Consider the following 18,424-nt stretch of genomic DNA (forward strand, 5'->3'; position numbering starts at 1 on the left):
TGACACAAGAGATGCCAAGGAGTGACAAAGTGTGCAGGGCACAGCCTAGGAAGCCATTAAATGAACAAGCCCACACATCCTCAGGGGCAAATGCAACCATCCAGGGAACGTGAGAAATACTCGTCAGGTCAGAGGCCAGACCTCAGCAAACATCACTCCTACAGCAGGCAAGTTGTTTTTAAATTATTCTCAGAAATCACAAAGTGGATGCTGGGATTGAGCCTGATTTACAGTGGTAACACAATCCTTCCTCTAGCACAGCAGATAACCTGAATCAAAAATTAACAAAACACAACTGCTGAAAAACAAGAGTGCTCATGAAATCCAAGGGAGGAAGAGGTTGAATTCTCACTTGGGAACACTACTGAGGGCCACAGTCCCATGTTACTTAGTTTGACCCAACTACCACTTGCCTACCTCGTGCTGGACCAAACTACCCAGTTGCACAATCCAACAGAAAACAGCTGTCAGGGGACAAGCAGTGCCAGCACAGCCAGCGCTGCCTCAGCCTGGCAGCTGCAGCAAATCCCTGGCACCCACCACGCAAAGAGAGATGGAAGCAGCACTGTCCCTTTCAGCAGCAACTGATTAAATCTGACATCGATCTACGCTCTTAAAAGAATGGCTTTAATCTCTAAGTAAATAATAATAAGAGAACCTCTCTAAACACAGAGAATATATGCCTAAAAAAGTGTTATCATCTTAGAAGTCAGATGCAGACCAGCCTGATGTAGGCAGTTTTCAGCATGAACTTTGTACACATTTCCGGAGAATAGCACAGCCTCCCAGTTTTTATAACAGGCATCAGAGTTGCATTGCCCAAGAGCAGCATTAACTTATATCAACTATAACCTGATAATCATTACCAAGCAGAATAATTTACTAACTTCCACCCACAGACCAGAAGTATATAAGTACTTAAACGTTTTCCATAAAAATCGAGTCCAGACACAAAAGAAGCACCATATTATAGATTACAGAAAATACAACTGAAGCTACCAACTTGCTTCAGTCAGCCAAAGTCCTGCATTTTGAAAAACTCAGTGTCATAAAGGAAGATGACAAACTGTTGAAACACATTTCTGGGTAGGAGAACAGATCTTATCCTAACAGAAATTTTGCAACTGTATTTGTAAAGAAATCTTACCCACCAAAAGCAGTGCTACGGTGCTTGTCAACTGCAGTTACAGAATGGCCTTCATTAATGTACTTTAAAAATATGTTTGATAAGTATTTTTTTCAACCTATTTTAGGAACACAAAATAAAACAAGCTTCAGCATGCTCACACAAGCTTGGAAGTCTTCAGTAATACTTCAACTATTAAAAAAACCCAAGCTTCTTGGTGTAGTATTTCACTCACACAGAAAGAGAAAACAGTTCCCTGAAGCAGACAGAGTCATTAATACACCGCATATAAACCACACCTAAGTAAAACACCTGCAGTTTAAAATGGCACCATAGGCAAGAAGAAAATGCTGTATTACATTGAATAGCTGTGCTAAGCCTAACAGACCTGGGTTGGATGCCCTTATATTATACTCTCAACATTGGGAGCTTCAGCAATTACAGCATAGCATAATCCAGTCCCAAGGAACGAATGGACTTCTCTCCCATTACCTTGAGCCCTAACAAGATCATCTCCACACACAGCAATCCTAGCCTGGGACCAAAGAGAGGGGGACAAGGAATAGGCTGCAGATGACACACCACAGTCACAGTGAGTCTAAGATGCCAGCACAGGGAAGGGACAAGGATGCAGCAGAGCCCAGTTCCCCAAAACACAGGAAAACACGTGTGAGACTAGCCAGCTCCCTGCCAGAGCCACAATGACCTGACAGGTTAGTGACTCACCTGGGTTCACATCAGCTCTGTTCCCTGGACAGCAGCACTGCTCTGTCTCTTCTGCTCTTGGCTCAAACATCTGCACCCTCTCATCATCCCCAGCTGCAGTTCCAAGCACTGTTCAGAGCTGTGCACAGCACCCAGATGGTCTGGCAGCAGCAGCTGCCCAAAATGCTGTTGTCCTCCCACTGCTGCTCCTATAGCCACAACACAGAGCAGGCCCCTACCAGTGCGATGCCCATAACTCCTGCTGTTTGCCCGTGTCCAGACAATAAAGCAGCTTCCATGCCACCCCTCTCCTAAAGGCAATGCGAGCTTCTGCCTCTGTGCTTGTGACTGGAGGAAGATTTTTAATCATTATCTCCCAAGAGCGCTGACAGTACAAAGTTGTGAGTCTTACCCACCATGGATTGCTTCCATTTGCCTGGAACTCCATTCTGGACAGTCTATGTCACAGATTTAGAGGCACCAACTAGAACTCTGGAAGCATTAATGAAAAGGCCATTTCACATCAGACTGGAAACAAGTGATAAAAACAGGAGGTAAAAGCCTGTGAAGCTTCCTAGTAAAACAATGCACATACACTGCAGCAGAGTGAAATCTTCCAGTCTTCACAAGTGACTCCCGGATAGCCAGTATACATTATCAGGCAATAAAAGCAAAAAAGCTCAGAACATTAAAGCCCGTTTTCCCATTTTCTGCTGTAAAACCTTTTGGCACCCTCTCCTATATCACACACCAGAGTATCAGAACCACCCACATCACTGAGAAATTGAATCCTTGGTATTTCCTTATTGCTACCATTCAAGTATCCTTGTGACAAGCCACCTTGGAATCACTTTCCATGAACTCCAAGCCCTCCCACCTGCTGTTACTTCCATCAACAATGTCCATTACCTGGAGGCTTCACCTAAGCTACATCCTTGGGAGAAGAAGAATCTACATACGCAAATAAAGGCTTGGGAAAAATACTCCTAGATCAAGTTAGTCAGTATGATTTCCAACACCAATCACTGTTAGCAAGCTTACTAATTTTGCAGTGATGTTATGGGCAAAGGTGGAAGCTAAGGGAACACCAGGCTGCTGATCAACTCAGAGGCATTAGTTTTCCTTTACTTTCTAAAGCTATTTTGAGCAGACCTTGAAATGGCACAAACACTGAACTGACAATTCAGGACACACTAGGTCAGAAATTTACCCAGCGCACAACACAGCTAACACTAGTCACTGCCTTATCGTAAGCCTCACAAATGACATGAGAGCTGAGTGAGATGCGCTCCACATGTTGATCATTCAGCTTTAGTTAGTGGCACATGGATATTTTCTAATACAACAGTTTTAAAAGCAAAATGAGATTTGGATTTCTGATTACACTTATGCTAGAAATGGACGTTAAGAACCTCCCAAACACAAGGATCTTGAACACCAGTACAGTAACAGTCCAGCTTTTTTGGCTCCAATAACCACCTTGAAAGAAAAGCCAGAAGAGAAGCCATACAACGTTTAGACAATTGATTGGCAGGGAACAAAAAATGCCAGGATCATTCCAGATGTCCCAACTTGTACCAAGAATCATTTCTACCCTTAAAATGCCTCTTTCTTAATCATCACTAATGAGTGATTATTCTCTGACATTACAGATATTTGCTCTCAGAAAATGGTTTGTCTGAGCAAATCTGTGAACATCAAAGTTTCTTATCTTACCTCTCAAACAGTGAATTTGCTAAATAAGACAGTTCAAAATGAAGGATTGTCTTACCTCTGAGCAGCACAGCTTAAATTGTTAGCTCAGTCAATCCACGATCAATGCAGCTTTAGCTGCATTCTGATAAGATTTCAAAGCTACTTAATATTCTACAAATATATACATTTATCTTTTTCAGGTAAGCTGAACAAACTTCTCAGAAAGCCAAAAGCAATCAGTCTTAGCAGAATCTGCTTGAGTTACATATCCTACTTTGTACAAAGCACTAAGCTTCCTGTGTCTTTGTCAGCTCTCCTAATAAAGAACATAAGGCTCTGTAATTTGATCTACAAGAATTTAACAATTATAGAGTTTGTTCATCAAAAGAGAGTTCTGATATTTTCAAGACCTTAGTAGTGCCTAACATCTCAAGTATATAAACCAGCTTTTGAAAGCCCTTGGAAAAAAACTGCTCCCAGGGAAGAATTAAACATGACATGGTCAGAGAGTCCTACAAAAGAAAAATAAGTATTTTTTCATTTGAGCATTTGCATGTTAAGTATTGACACTGCTGTGAAGAGTTTAGAGTGCAGGAGTTTTCAAGAGATGTACATTTCCAGTGGACTATATCCAAATTATTATATGTAACAACACAAAAGCCTTCTAATTTCTGTCCCAGTGAAGGCTGACAAATTGTGTAAGTTTTCAGCAGACATTGTTGACACTTTCGAAACATGTTACTCACCCACACAGTCTCTCAAGTCATCTATTTTGTACTGGGAAAATTAATCAAAATAATTTTCAATGTGTTAATTTAAGGAAGTCTACTGCAACATCTGGAAAAGGCTATGTAAGGAATACAGAGCATGTACATACATAAATATTTATGTATCCTTCAAACTAGGAAGTCTCAGACTACCAACAGCACAAAAATATCTGAATATTTTGATCAACACTCAATATCTTTAAAGCTACCTTGCTTTTTTGGCTACATGAACTGTTTAATTAACCTCCATTAAACACCAAGTTTCATATCAGAAAAGCTCCACACAAAAGTCAGACAGGAAAGCTCAGACTGAAGACCTAATTGGCCATGCTGTCTAACAGCAGGAGCAGTGGCAGTGAAAGAACACTGCCTTCTGGCAGCTTCCTTCTGCCAGGGTTTTAGGGACTTTCTCCCACAAACCGCATCTGGAATTCAGGCTTGAGCACTTCAAAATTCACTTTTTTTCTTCCATTAATTTGTCTAATCACATTTCAATCTAATTTGCACTCAAGATATCCCATGACAATGGAGTCGTGATATAATTATACACTGGGTAACAATGGAGTTTCCCAATATAATTACACATCACAGGAAAGCATCCTTCAGCTACCACCTCAAAAATTTCCTAATACACCACCTGAGGGGAGGCACAGGGTTTCCCTGCCCCTGGTCAGCCTCATTCCCGATTGGTTGGTTTGTGTTCCCCTGTGTGGGCAAGGACCCTCGGGGCCCGTGATTGTAACAGTTCCTCCGCAGAGCCCCGGCCACGTGGCTGGAAAAATAAACATCTCTGAAACATCTACCAAGAATCTGGCCATATATATTTCCTTTGCACGGGACTCCTGGTTTGATATATGCATGTTACAGTAATCCCCACTGTAGCAAATGGTGGAGGAATGCAGGCAGGTCACCGATCCCTAAGGACAGAAAATTCATGAGTAAAAACCACTCTAGATCTCTCTCTTCTCATCTTGGTTTGGATATTCTCTCTGGACTATGGAAGAATCGTGATAAATGGGGCTCTCTGAGCCACAGAAAAAAATGTATCTAGAAGTTAAAGGAATCCTTGAACAAAACAAAAAAGTAATGCAACCGGGAGATCTAGAACATTTCTTCATCTGGCTTTTCAAAAGGTTCTCCTATATTTCTCAAGACTTACTTTTTGATATTGAACCTCCTGGAACTTGTCATGGGTGTTTTTGGGACGAGATCTGGGATAAGGTAAGGGATCAAACAGAACATGGACTAGTGATAGAAGCTCTCCGTGCATCTCTTGTAATCAGTGAAGCTCTTGAGGAGCATTTGTATGGTCCCATTACCCCTAAAGCAGAGGATCATACTAATCCCGTGGCCGAGACCGCACGGCCACCATCTCGGGAGCACATGACTGCAGCCGTGCCGGCGGAGGTGCCTGCACTGGATGCGCCCGGCCCCCTCGGGAGCGCGCACCTTATCGCGGACCCCATCCCTGTCTCGGAGTCCCCTGCCACGCGACCGCGAGTGAGGGAGCGATGCCGCAGGCACCGCGGGTGCCGTGGGCCACGAGCAGCCAGGAACCGGGGGTCGGCGTGGAAACCCGCTCTGAGCACATGGCTCGGAGAGCCCTGCGGAGGGAGAAGCAGCGGTTTCCACAGCGACACGAGAAGCCGCGCAGCACAGCGCCGAGTTGAAACAGGGCCACTCTCAAAGCAGCGTGGAGTTTGCGGAGCGGAACCGCTCACAGGGCGCGGAGCCAGCGGCGATGGCAGCGCGGGGCCGCGCAGAGCCCAGACACGCACCGGAGCAGTGCCGCTCAGAGAGCGAGGAGCAGCCACAAGGCGGGGGCCCGGCCGAGACGTCGGAGTTGGCGAGGCAGCAGCCATGCAGGACCGGCAGCCACGATGAACACGCAAGCACGTGATAGGAGAAGTTATAGCAATGAAAATCACAGGAACTGTGAAATGGTACAATGTAAAAAACAACTATGGATTTATAACACGAGATGATACAGGGGAAGATCTATTCATCCACAGAACTGCCATTAAAAAGAATAACCCTAAAAATTACCTGCGTAAAGTGTAGGAGATGGGGAAGTTGTACAATTTGATATAGTGCAAGGAAAGAAGGGTTTACAAGCAGCGAATGTTACTGGGCCTGGAGGTATTCCCGTCAAAGGCAGCCATTATGCACAAAATTATAAACAATATCCATCCCAGCAACTTCCCTACCCACAGCCTACTTTCCCCTTTTACCCTATACCCAATATGAACCCTTTCCTAAGTTTACCCCATCCCCAGTTTATCCCTAATCCCTTTTTCACCCTATGGCTTCCCTATACAATTCCATTTCCCTCCAATTCCTCTCCAATGCCGAAGGGGGGGATGAAAAAGGGGAGGGAAGAAATTAAACCCTCTCCTGCCTCAGTTTCCCCACAAAGCATGCCCGGAGAGTTCTGTCTCCCTTCTGTCAGCCCTAAGATGTTCCACAGACTCTGTTTGGACATTTAAGGAGTCAGGAGGGTGGCTTGTTTTGTCTTGAAACTGTTCTTGTTATGTTTATCCAGTTGTTTTCATTCTCCTTTTATTAAAATAAAATGGGTGAGATGTTGGGGTCCCTCCCCCCTGCCATGGAGCCCTGGGAGAGGGGCCCTGAGGGGAGGCACAGGGTTTCCCTGCCCCTGGTCAGCCTCATTCCCGATTGGTTGGTTTGTGTTCCCCTGTGTGGGCAAGGACCCTCGGGGTCGGTGACTTTAAGAGCTCCTCGGCAGAGCCGCGGCCATGTGGCTGGAGAAATAAACATCTCTGAAACATCTACCAAGAATCTGGCCATATATATTTCCTTTCCACAGGACTCCTGGTTTGATATATGCGTGTTACAGTAATCCCCGCTGTAGCAACCACCCATAGTAGCTTCCCACCTCCAGTGCCATACTGGCTGCAGAGACTTCCCCACTATAGTTTCCCAAAGAATCCTCCCCTGCTGATCCACCCCTCTGACCTACTGTACTGCTTCTTTACTGTATGGAAAGCTGGGAGCACCTCCACACTGAGCTACACAATGTGCTGCCTGGTTGTGTTAATTGAACAGGAAGTTTCACTGCAGTTTAGTCACTAAAAGAAAATTATTATTTGCATACACAAAGTATGTCAACTTTCTTACTGTTCATGGCAGGATCCCAGGGCTATGTTTCGCCATTCCCAAGTAGTCCAGGTTAATTCTGACATCTAGAACAAGGTTTGGGAAGAAAAAAAAATTGTCACACAAGTTTGCACACCATTATCCACCGTAGATGTTATTTTAAAGAACTGCAGGGTAGAGCATCTCCAACAGAGTTAACGATTGGCTTCTGCAGCCCTCTGAGCTCTGTCTCTAGTGTGAGTGGAAAATTGTATAGCCCTGCTTCTTGCCTGAATGGAAAGTTCACACAACTCACTAAAAATCTGTGGTATCCTGCTCTTTATATATGGAATATTTCATACAGAATTCCACAAGATCACAGCTCCACATAAAATCAATTTCAACAGTAGCGCAGAAAAAAAAAGTCAGATCGAATTTTTTGCTTTGAAGCTACTCATGCAGTCACTGTCTCAGAATCACAGCCATCATTTCATGTAAATCACTAAATGCATACAAGTCACAGGAGGTACAGAAGTAATACCTTGCACCGTGGTCCCAAGCCAAGCCCCCTTCTCAAAAATTCCCCCCAGCAGCTGTTACCACAGCAGGAAGCTCTGGCTGGGCTTGCACAGAGAGCACCAGTCACAGAAGAGCTGAAATAGCACAAAGTTACAGTGAAAAGTCATCTTACAGCCATGAAGAATAGGATAGAGGGACTTAGGAGGAGACACTGCATTTCTTTTTAATGCTGAAAAGATAGCACAACCAATTCAAAAGGAAAACAGCAGGCAGTTACCTCAAAATACAAGGAACAATCAGCAGCGCTGTCATTTGCACTGGCATTAATTTTTTTAAATTCATTTTAACGTAAAGCAGAGTGAAGAAATGCTGGCCATAACGCTTTCGTTTCCTCTGCATTTCCTCTCAGAAAAGAAAAAAATGAAAACATTGCACTTGGCAACCCATATTCTCAACACTCATCATTTACTAAGGGTCACTTCTATAATTCAATGAATTAACATTCATTGAATGAACAGTATTTTTTCAGTTACAAGTCCTTGCCAATCAAATTATTCATACAGTTAAAACAATAAAATGATACTAACAACAAAATCACATAGTAAAGTGCAGGTTAACCAATAATAATGGATCAGAAGCACTATGGGACATTCAAACTTCTTAACCAAAACAAAGAGTTTATCTGAAGATGAGAGGCTATGGAAGTCTCCTTTCATTAAGCTTTTGATGCTCCTCCTTAAAATGTGTCAAATTATTTTGCTTTTATATATGCACAGCTTTGGATGGCAGCAATCAGAATGACTCATGTTCCAGAATTAAAATACCATTGTGTCAGGAATGACACACAATTCATCAGGAAGCCTCTTACACAGTTTGTTTTGGTGAAGAAGGCCAGAAAGACATGAAGTTAGAAAGTAGCTTCTGGTGGCAAGAAGCCCTTTAAAACTGGGAGTAAGATCCAGCTCCCCCCCATCCCCTATAAGCACATTTTGCCCAACCTGCGTGGTGGCAGAGCCGTGTCAGGCTGCTCCAGTGACACATATGAGCATTTACACTGCAGGGCCTTGTGAAAGGCTCTTAGTAATGAAAGTCTCAAACAATGTCAGACTTGTTAGACACATCTGGGATGGCACTGAAACAATAAAGTCAATACAAAGATAACATTTTCTCCTCTGACCCATGCATTTTTTCCTCCTCCCATTTCTTTTTCTGCCATTAATTATTCCTGACTCCTTGTTTGGGACTGTAAAGTGCTGCCATGCAACCTCTTACCTTGCACATTGATGTTTTCCTGCCCAACTCCCTCCTACCATTAATTTTACCAACGAATAAACAATTGGAACTAGTAGTGGGAGCTGGTGACAACCATAAAGTGGACTCTTTTATACACACATGGGGAAGACAAGACACTGCTGCACAGCAGCCCCACACCACGTGCCTTGGCGCCTGGCAGCACCACTAGAAAGGTGCCAGCACTGCCATCCCCTGCTTCCCCATGAAATATGTCTAAATTTAATCACTTCTTTCACTCCACACCAGCAGATCATTACAGCCTAACCAGAAAATACACTCATTCCCCATGAGGATGATGAAGTGGGATCTTCTTATGTCAGCTGTAATCTCAGGGTTATTTGCAGGGAGAAGCCACATTTCTGCCTCCAAGCAGCCCTTTAACTTGTGAATCTCTGACCTAGGTTGAGCTTGGATGTCCTCCTCTAGGTACAGCTGTGCCATAGAAGAGCTCAGCACCCTTGGTTGCCTGTCCCTGCTCTCTGCCATAAGGCTCCAGCCGAGCTGCTCTTAAGTACTTTCTAGCCTATTTACTCAGGATCAACCAATACAAAGAGTGATTATTCAGGCTGTTTAAACCACTCCAGCTTATTTTGGTTGACATTCTGTAGAAGAGCTCACATAAATGTCTACGCTGCCAGAGGTAAGGTTTACAACACCCTCACTGAAATATTTTCTCCTCCTACAAACTAGGAATGATAGCCAATAGCAAGAGAAAGCCAGCAGCAGACAAGAAACCCGACTGTCATCCCAAAAGAAGCCAGAGCTGTTGGCACACTCATCACTGAAGAAATCAATTTTAAGAGGACAGTAAGTCTAGTGTACATCTGCTCAACCCTTTCTCTCAGAGAAGATGTAACTTGGAGCTCCATGAGCCAGGACAGCCATGTGAGCACCTACAATAATACTTCACACAAACCCCTGCCCTTGGAGGAAGGCAAGAGATGCTGGTAAAGTCCACCACATTGCCTTAAGGCTAGAAGAAAGAGAAAAATGCTACCACCACAGGCTAGAGTTAGACTACTTGCTTACTAAGATGTTATCAACAATAACTGGGGTTTTTTTACAGTTGTACCCAACCCCACCCACTGCCACCACAAACACCAGAAAAATAACCAGTGGAAGAAAGACTACAGCAGCATAGCAAGATTTGGGAACAGAAACTGTCTTTTTGTTCTGCACATGGGAGGCACTATCATAACAAGGTCTTGGTGCATCACTGTGGCTCTTAATTATCATCAGGTAGACACACCAGCTAGAACACTACGCAAAAAAAGATAAGCAACTGCAGTAGGAACACAAAATCTCAGAGTCCCTACCTTCTTGCTAAAGGGAAGTGCTAGGGGGGTTGTACCACAGTTCATTTAGAGCCTCACAGCAAAGTCCTCCACATATCAAAATTTACATTAAGACAAGGTACTAAACCATTCCTGAAAAAGATTAGCAAAGATACAGGCCACGCTCTCTTGTAGCAAGTGATACCACCAACATCACTGAGATAAGAGATGAGTTAACAACACTTCCACCAATCCCAAGACAGGTGATAATATGATCATCTCATTACTCTTATCCTTTAAATATCAGAACTCTGTTTGGACATTAAGGACAAAATTTTCAGACTCAGGGGTAAAATATGGTACCAAGCCTCACTTGGATCACAAAACTCCCCACAATAGTCCTTTTATCATTAGAGATGTCAGTGTTTGGTACTGCCCAAGCCTAATAAGGAATAGAGACAGTGAATGCTGGCACATTTACTCCCCTATGACAAATGTGAGCAACCACAAGAGACTGGGCAGATTTGCAGAGCCACCAAGGCAGCAGCATAAGGTAGCTCAAGCAATCTGGTAAATTCAATATTGCTGACTTATCTAGATTTATCCTCAGATTCCTTTGTAGTTTAAGTGTTTAATTCCTAATTTCTAGCTTCAATGTGTAAAGTCTTTTGTTTGTATCTCTCATAGGACATACACCCCAGTGGAAATACTTCAATTTCACTGTATAAAAAGAAGCTTAGAACAGCAAACACAAGAGCCCAGATTACATTTCTAACCATAAAATCATTGCTATATTATAAATTCAACATTAAAGAGAACAAAACTGGTAACACTGTTACTGTTAAAAGCTTCCAACATAAACAGGCAATGAAATATAGTTGTTAATAAGTGTCAGCAATACAACCTCACATGTATTTTATAACTTGTAGTTGCTACTACTTAAAAAGTTGCTAACAGTGAGCTGAAAGATGATCAGGGAGGGGGCTGGTAGGCATAAACTATTAACACACATCTTCTACAACTCCAGCACCATGGTGGATAATCAGCTTCTGAAAAAAAAAGAAACACATATACAGAACATGTGTCCACGTCTGTAGGATTCTAGTGCCGCTCACAGCTTTCTTTAAATAACAGATGTGCTACTCGCTTCCTCAATTCAAAATCTGTGGGCAGCCATAAACTTGCCCAGAACCATGTGTTTTGTAACACTGAAACTGGTTTAGAAGCAGGCACTAAGAAGCCAAAAGTTGACAAGGCAGAAGAGCAACCCATTTCTCCCTCTTGGCTCCCTTCAAGAGCCAGGTATCTGTCAGCAGGATGCAGGGCAGTGTTTGAATCCTCCAGAACTGAGAAAAAGTCATCCCCCTTCCTTAATGTAGTGTAAAATTTCCGTTTTAATATAAACATTACCTGAAAACACGAATTTAAGCATTACATGGATCATGCGGCTTCCTCACAGATGGAAAGCTAATTGGAGAACAGCAATCCCAGGGAGAGCTCTTTAAAGGCATCTGGAAACATGACTAGTTTGAAGTGGGAGCAATGCCCTCGTCCTGCTGAGCTGAGTTTGATACTTCATCCCCAGAATTTGATGCTTCATCTGCTGGGAAAAGATGTGCTGCTTTCCCTCCACTCACCTCCAGACACGATTCCTGCCTCTACCTGTGAGAGCAATAGCAAGGTATAGTGACAGGGTGAGTTAGCAAACAGATAAAAACATTAATGAGTGGGTAAGTTTCCCATGAGCTAAGCAGCATGAAAGAAAACACCCTGCAATCACTCAAACATTAGCTCTGCCAACGGAGCTGAAGCAGGAGATCGGGGCACAAGGCAGGACCACCCAGAGGCACATCTGATGAGGTACCTGCAGCACCAAACTGTCTCCAAAGCCTCCAGCATCAGATTTTGCTGAGTGTGAATCTTCTGCTTAACTTTCAATCCCTAACAAGTTTATGAAGAAGTTTGAAATTTAAAATAAGTATTTTGCATTCTTCTCTTACACATTTATTTTAAAGTGTAAAAAACATACTACAATCATGTATGACAGAACCAGAGCTTCAACTTTAGAAAGCCAGTACACTACAAACGTGCTGGGTATTTCAGATCATCATCTTAACTTACTGCTGGATACCTCCCATTAGCATTATCAGATAAGGTCAGTTATTCAAAGGAATCAAAGTTCTCACAATACTAAATTAAATACATGTGCAACATATTCAACTTAAACTAGAACAGATCACTCACATGGAGATCCCAAAGAACAACCAGGGAAAAAGAACTGGGTTGATATTCATGTTTGTCCTTGCTTTTTTCAACCTGTAAGATTCTAGTATTTAATAATTATCACTCACACTCATTCTGCTTATTTTTTTCATTACATAGCACCTCACCTTCCTCATAACAATTTGCACTTGACCAGATGGTTATGGTGTGAATTAAGCTCATTTACCATGCACCACGGTTTTCACTTGTCATGATGCTAAATCCTGGTCTGCAATTTCTGAATAATAGACTGATAAAATGAGTTTATTTGCCTCACCAAGAAAAAACGAACAAAGTTCTTTCCTCACTGCCCTGCAAAGATGGAAATTTACATTCATAACAGGACTCACATGATTCGTGGCTGAGTACTACAATATTTGTTAAAACACATAATTTGAAGTCCTGGGAGCAAGGACAGGCACTCAAATCACCCCATCCCTAGTTTTAACCGTGAGATCCATGCAACACATTCCCAGCTTTGCGCCAACTGTTTTATTTCTTGCAAGGTGGAACAGCTTAGACAGGACCTCTGTCCTAAAGCAGCTTACACCTCCCACTTCAGGCAGAGACTTCTGAGAGGCAGGACAAACAAGTACATATGCCAGGAGGCAGGAGCCAAAGCAAGTGTCTGACATCATGGGTAAATAATCATGCCGCTTTACCTACTGACAACCAGTTCTGCTCTGGTCCCATCCACACCCGCACAGATTACAGCAGCAGTTTTGCTCTGTCAGTAGCCTTCCATGTGCATCACTGTCTGGGCACCCTCCAGAGAAGGGGCCCTTGAAAAGGGAGAGCAAAACATGCACTCTGACAGTTCAAGCAGGCATGGGGTCCCTGGTAAGATCAATGCTCTTTAATAAGGAAATGGAGAAAGGTCTGAAGTTTTCCCCAAAATTTGAGCAACTACAAGTAAGGGCAAAAGCTCTAAGAACTTCTTTAAAAGCAAAACTTCTGGTCACAAGCTATTTTCATGCATACTTTCTCCTGTACATAAGCTTGCTCATATTTTAAATATTTCACATTAAAGAAACCAAGCAGAATAGCTGGCATTGCCAAACAAATCTCACATTTCACAACTACAGAGCACACCACCAAGCAGCTGCATCAGTCACAGAGAAGGTAAAACAAAAGCCCCAAGCAATCATATGACCATTGACATTAGTATTAACAAAGCACTGATTCCACAAAAAGAAATCAAATTACCTATTTCCTACAGCGAGTTTAAAGCAAAAATATCAATAATACAAATCAGTAACTGGGGCATTCTTCAAAAAGTAGTACAGCCAACTCACTTGAAAACAGCTTCTCAGAACAGGCATCAAAGACATCAAATTCATTACAGGACACTGAATATGGAAAATCACCCAAATTTTCTTAGTTAGTATTCTGAAATACAAAGGCTAATTAAAGGAGTCAGGTTTAAATATTGTCACAGGTTGCAAGCTCCTCCTCAGTTCAAACAGATCCCTTACTACCTCCAAATCCAACAGATATCTTCAGGAAATCCACTTCTGTCACCAACACCAAGTCACACATTCCAACTCCCTGTATCTCCCACCCCAATGCACTTATAGCCTGGTTCCCTTGTCAGAACCTCCTGATACAGGATATAGGCTGTCTGCACTACATGGCATAGGCACAGTTACACCCCAAAACACCTCCTACTGTGTAAAGCCCGCAGAGACAAAGCTCTATGAAAATAATTCAGACAAAAGCAGAAAATTTTTCAATTCCCCTGAATGCCCACTGAAAGCATGCCTTTGCTCCCAGAGACTACAATCTAACATTGTTGGATTACTTCACAGTTTTTCAAAGATACTTTGCTTAGGGCTAGCCAATATACTGAGAAGAGTTTCTTCCACAGCAGTGTTTTTAATTTATCCACAAAAATCTCACAATTTTAATAAACCTGTTGCATCACAGTTAAAAAAGAAAACCATAAAAATGCTTCCAGTCAGTACTCTGACAATGCAATACAGCTGTGAAAATTTAAAAAATCTGAAAGTAGAGAACCTTGAAAGGAAAGCAGAACATACGTTGCCCCAGCTATTTAAGCTTTTACCTCCCACTCACACTAACATCCATAAACACTATGCCAGATCTGTGACAAAAGCATCCATCCCTGTGAACCCAGGCTGTCAAAATCAACTCTGGTAAGCTTTTAAGGGTCATTAGAAAAGTTTTGCACTATCGATACAGTGAAACAGCCAAACACTGAATATGTTCTAAGGCTGCTGTTCTTAAAACACTTCATAATTGAACAATTTTTGCCATAGTGCAGTTTCACAGAAAGTTTTGCCAGCACAGACATACCATCTTAAAGAGTTTAAAACAAAGCCATATACTAGGCATCACAGCTATTTCAGCAACCTAACAACAATGAAAAACACAAGCATTTCTGACAGCTTTGCTTGTGGTGTTTGTGGAGGTGATAAGAGTAGTGCTAGCAAAAACACTTCCAGCAGAACACTCTGCAGATTCCTTTGGAGTCTCTACCAACACTTTCTTTGTAGAATTGATTAAGTATCCCTTTCTAACAGCTGGGCCACACCAAGAACATACAGTCCTGGAGGTAACTTCAATGATCTCTTATTTCAGACAACAGAGGTTCTATCTTTAGATCCAGACAATCTGGGCTTGATCACCATTGTCAAAGAAACACATACAAGTATCGTATTATGCTAAGATACATTCAACATGAGATAGCTTGTTGATTTTTTTTCTTTTTTTTTTAAGATCTCCAGCATTTTTCTCAGCCTGTTGGAAAACAAAACAAAGAAACAACCACACTTGTGACTAGAATTCATAGAACCGTAGAACAATTTTGGGTTGGTAGGGACCTCAAAGATCATCCCGTTCCAACCCCCCTGCCATGGGCAGGGACATCTCCCACTAGACCAGGTTGCTCAATGCACCATCCAACCTGGCCTGGAATTCAGGGAGAAAAGGCAAGGCTTTACTTTGTATGCCCAATCCCACTGTGCCTCTGGACAGTTCATGTGCCAGCAGAAGAACCCTTCCTGCAGTAGCTACATCTCACTTCCCCTCTGAGCCTCACAGGCTGCCCCAGTAGTGATACCAGCTGCACATACTCCCTTTCCTGCTTTGCCCCCATAGGCTGCCTGAGATGATCCCAATGCTCATCATCATTCCACGGACATGCTCTGCTGTCGTTTGGGGGACTCCACTGCAAACTAGATCAGGAAATCTGGGCATAACCCTTTCCCTCTGGCTGGGTACGTTTGCTGATCTGCTTCATACATCACCAGAAGTTGTGCCAATGATACCATGAACTGCAGAAGGCTCCAAGCCACTATTACTGCTACAGATCAGGTACATTTGAACTACGGCCTCAAATGACTTTCAGTTTAGTGAATCTTCTATAAAAGAGCAGAAGAAATTCTTTAAAGTAATACTAATTTTAAAAAAGCTGGCTGGGGCAAAGTCACTTTAATTCATTTTTGACACCTAGTGTCATTGGCTCACTAGAAGCAGTCTTGCTTCTTTGAAGCAGAGCAGCATGCTAATTTATGCTGGCACCTCACTACAATTTTTTGAACTTTAAAAGTCAAGGAAAATGTTTAGAAGCACAATTTTGAAAATCATAGCATCAAAGAGATCACCAGAAGTGCATTCAGGACAGCATTTAATCCAAGTTACTACACAAACTTTTTTTACTATCAACACTCTCCAGCATACTCTACTATTAAACAGGAGTGCAGAACAAGCTCTACCATGAAATCAGAGAAGTGGGAAGAGTGCCCTGAAGGTTATTCATTAGCATTATCTCTATGTGTAGCTCACTGGGGAAAGAATAAGAAAAACTCCTCCGTGTCATTCTATTCAAATGTATGAGGCATATTTAAATGGGTAAGGGAAGTATTTCTGATGCAGATTTCACAGCAGGTCCAAGACAGCATCAGTTTCATTAATAACACTCAGAACATCAAAGCTGAAGAAACCTTTGCCATACAAAACTGAAAAAGATGTGCACCTTGTGTCTCCTGAATGATACAAAGGAGCCGAGCCAAGACTTCCAGAGCTCTTAAGTTAACACCGCACTTTTCATACGGAGGTGAAGAGTCCTGACCAGTACCTACTAAAAACAGAGCTTGGCCTAAATTTTACGCGAACAGGGAGAAGAGGAAACTGGCAAGTTAATTACAACCTACAGCTACGTCCCCCTTTCTAATGGCTGCTTCTCAGAACTAATCCCCAAAACTCCTTCCTGCACCCAGACCTCGTCCAGCCTATTTAAAGACCAAGGAACAATAAACAGTGACGAGCAGAACGAGCCGGGGGAAGGAAGAGAACGATTACAATGGCTGCACAATGAAGCCTGGAAAAGGAGAGTTAAAGACACTTTTTGCGAGCGGCACAAGCGCCGCAGCCCAGTCCGCACATGCCGCCAGCTGCGACCCCGGCCGGGACACTCCCGCTCTGTCCCCAGACACTCCCAGCCAGGACCCCCGTCCTGCCAGACCCCTCGTCCCTGCCCCGCTGCTCGCCCCGCCGGACACGGCGCACTTTGGCTCTGCCCCTGCACACCCCTCGCTGGGTACCCGCTGAAATGGGGGCACCCTCGTCCTCCCTCCCTCACCAGCGGGGTCCCCCCACTGCCCCATGCCGACCCCCCCCAAGGCACAGGGGGTACCGCCCGCCGCCCCCCAAAGTGCAGCCGGGACACCCCGGTCCTGTCCCGCAGGCAGGGAGACCCTGCCGCCAGCAGCGCTCCCCCCGCGGCCTCAGGGCAGCCCCCGGTGAACGGGAGACCCTCGGGGCAGCCCCTCCGGTGCAAGGCAGCCCCCCCGCGCCGCTCACTAAATGCGCCCCGCTCCCCCCCGCGGCCGCAGAGGCCCCGCAGGACGCAAAGCCCCCGGCCCCGCCGGGCCCCCGAACGGGGCAGAACCGAGCGGCGTCCCCGAGCCCCGCCCTCACCTGCGGCTGCGGCCGCCCGGCCCCGGCCGCGGCCCCACTCCGGAGCGTCCCCGAACTGGCGAGCGCGGCCCCGCTCCTCCGCGCGCGCCCGACCCCGCCCCGCCCGGCCCCGCGTCACCGGCACGGCGGGGCGGGCACTGCGCCTGCGCGGGAGCTGGGCGGGGCGGTGGGGGCTAGGGGCGGGGCCGTGGGGAAAGGGGCGTGGTCTCTGTACGCGTCGGGAGAGATGGAAGGAGGGAGGGACGAAGAGAAGGAGGGAGGAAAAGAGGAAAAGAGGGGAGAGGGTGGGGTTGCAGTGTACGGGTAAAAGCTCTGTTAGCAGGACTTGTCTCCAGCAGCTTGGTGCATCAGGAGAGCTGCTGGAACAGCAGGGAGGACAGAAAGAGGCAGCAACAGTCATAAAATCACAGCATGGCTTGGGTTGGAAGGGACCTTAAAGACCACTTAGTTCCAACCCCCTTGCCATGGTCAGGGACACCTTCCACTATCCCAGGTTGCTCCAAGCCCCACCCAGCCTGGTCTTGGACATTTCCAGGAATGGGGTTGTGAGGCACAGCTTCCCTGTGCCAGTGCCTCACAACCCTCAAAGTAGATAATTACTTCCCAATATCTAATCTAAACCTACTCTCTTATCTGGACATTTTTTGCATTGTCTTATCAAAGCCAGTGCAGCATTTATCTCAGAGCAAAAGATATCCTGGTTGAGATATGCTATGGGCAGTTTTGGGTTCACTTCTGTTCTCACA

The 18,424-nt window shown here is 44.4% G+C and overlaps 1 protein-coding gene across 4 annotated transcripts in view; it reads right to left on the reverse strand.

Moving 5' to 3' along the window:
- KLHL13 (kelch like family member 13) overlaps positions 1–17,765 on the reverse strand; it is an 86,557-nt gene extending 68,792 nt beyond the window's left edge. The window contains exons 1-2 of one of the 4 annotated variants that reach the window (XM_048318504.1): positions 17,679–17,763; positions 7,432–7,496 (exon numbers count right to left, since the gene is read on the reverse strand). The gene's annotated coding sequence lies outside the window, so the exon portion shown is untranslated. Of the gene's footprint in view, positions 1–1,852; positions 1,942–7,431; positions 7,497–11,885; positions 12,138–17,678 lie in introns of those variants that run through there. The other 3 variants (XM_048318506.1, XM_048318510.1, XM_048318507.1) reach the window with 3 other exon arrangements.
- Between the last annotated feature and the right edge of the window lie 659 nt (positions 17,766–18,424).

The sequence above is a fragment of the Corvus hawaiiensis genome, chromosome 14 (genome assembly GCF_020740725.1).
Source record: "Corvus hawaiiensis isolate bCorHaw1 chromosome 14, bCorHaw1.pri.cur, whole genome shotgun sequence".
Classification (NCBI taxonomy): Eukaryota; Metazoa; Chordata; class Aves; order Passeriformes; family Corvidae; genus Corvus; species Corvus hawaiiensis.